Here is a 2,142-nt window from a genome sequence, read left to right as displayed (position 1 = left end):
TTTTTTTTTTTTTTTTGGTTCAAAAATTGTTTTCTGGGGCCAGGGATTATTTAGCTCAGTGGCACTGTACCTGCCTCGCAAGCACAAGGTCCTGAGTTCAATCGCCAGCACCCGCTTCCCCAAATTGTTTTCTGGCTCTATATGTTTAATGTAAAAAATAAGTCTTTGAGTTTAAAATAACTGATTTATACATAGTGTTTGTGCTCTTTGTAAGCATTGAATTTATAGGTTGCTTTAATTTTTCTAAATTTTGGGGGGTAAACTTTTAATTTCACTCACTTTTAGAAAAGTATTTTTATGATGTTTTGATGAGTTTAAGTAGAGCATAAAATGAATCAATTTTCCCTGTACTTTTATTTTAGCATAACAGTACAGTTTATCATGATATGATTTTAGCATAACAATGCAGTTATGTTCTGTTCCAGGCAGATAACCTTAAAAGGAATTTGTTTTGATGACCTAGACTTTCTGTATCACTATGATGTTTAAAAATTGTACAGTTTCTGTAATAATGTAATGGATATTGTCATATTTCCTTTAGTTTGCTAGGGCTAACATAACAAAATACCTCAGACAGGGTGACACACACAACAGAAATTTAATTTCTTATATCTCTGAAAGCTAGAAGGCCTAGATCCAGGTGGTGACAGTTTTGGTTTCTCCTTAAGGCTTCGCTCTCCTTGCCTTATAGATAACTGACCGTCTCCTTGCTGTGTCTGCCCTTCGCTTTCTCTCTCTCTGTGTGTGTGTGTGTGTGTGTGTGTGTGTGTGTGTGTGTGTGTGTGTGTCCGTCCGTCCGTCCGTCCGTCCAGACTTCCCCTTATAAGGACACCAGTGAGATTAATATCAACCCTCACCAAAACCTGTGATTTAAATTTAAGCATCCTTTTTTTTAAGCCCATGTCTTCAAACATAGTCACAGACTGAGGTTAGGGCTGCAGCGTGAATTTGGAGGGAATTCAGTTCAGGCCCTAGGTATGTGGTAAGACCCAGAAGAAGCTATGCATAAAATTGAGTTAGTAGTTTTAAGATAATGTGGATAAGTAATATTTCAGGAAATTATCTTTTAGGAGAGCTTCAAAAGTAAATTTGCTTATATAAAATGAGACTATTTTAAAAGGAATTTAATTTATAAATGAGATACTGTCCACTGAAATGTGATATTCAGTGAAAATCTATTTCTAGAGGTTTTGAAAATAACCAGATTTGTGAATATCACTACTTTATAAGATTTTCTATGTAAATTGTTTCTAGTCTTGTTTTTTTTTCTTACTGTGACTGGAACTGAAGACTTGCTTTTACCTTTCATATATAATATATAATGAACTTTTAGGGCTAAACAACTTTCAGATTTTTCAGTACATTTTGTAATTTATCAAAATTTCAGTTTAGGATGGAAATTATACTAAGCCCTATTTCATCTTTTCAGTCTCCATATCAACATTGTTGCTGTTTTAAAGAAAGTGGTATTTTAAAAGTTTGTTTTACTTTTGAGTGTCACATGAGGAAAGTAGTAAGAATGCTTAAAGTTTCTTGTACTAGGCTGTTAGCCAGGCACAGTTGGAGCAAAATGATTTTTCCCTTATGCTATTTTATCAGGAAACATGGTTAAAAATTTGTGTTTCAGCAAAGCATAGCAGATCCTTATCATGGACATTTGAAGATGAACCCAAGTCTTAAATTTATAAATGTTAGACTTACACACTTTATGTACCTACATTTACTTTGTGTTTGTAACTTTACAAAGATAACATGCATGCTAATGGCTCTTGGTTTTTTTTCTTAGTGTAAACTGTGGGATTATTTTTCATGTAATGATGGCAAAGAGATTATTAGTGTTTATTACAATTATATATACTGTAAACAGTAGAAATACAGTATTGTTTTGAAATTTGTCTTTTCTACTTTAATAGTTACATATTAGTGATTTATTAATTTAATCATTAATATTAAACATATTGTCTTATTATATTTTCCAACAAACCAGGGACTCATAACTTGGATAATTAAAAATTCTGTCAGTATTTTACTCTCAGAAGGGTTGTTAAGAAAAATATTTCTTGGGCCGGGATTTTAGCTCAGTGGTTCCACTGCCTGCCTCACAAGCGCAAGGACCAGAGTTCGATAGCCAGTATGGGGGAA

General features: G+C 33.3%; 1 protein-coding gene across 2 annotated transcripts in view; it reads left to right on the top strand.

Moving 5' to 3' along the window:
- Snx13 (sorting nexin 13) overlaps window positions 1-2,142 on the top strand; it is a 120,436-nt gene that overhangs the window by 101,893 nt on the left and 16,401 nt on the right. The window lies entirely within an intron of this gene.

This window comes from Fukomys damarensis, unplaced genomic scaffold (assembly GCF_012274545.1).
Source record: "Fukomys damarensis isolate Sample0158 unplaced genomic scaffold, DMR_v1.0_HiC HiC_scaffold_4, whole genome shotgun sequence".
In the NCBI taxonomy this organism is placed as follows: domain Eukaryota; kingdom Metazoa; phylum Chordata; class Mammalia; order Rodentia; family Bathyergidae; genus Fukomys; species Fukomys damarensis.
The sequence above is the reverse complement of the archived record's forward strand: the minus strand, read 5'-3'. Positions and strand labels throughout refer to the sequence as shown.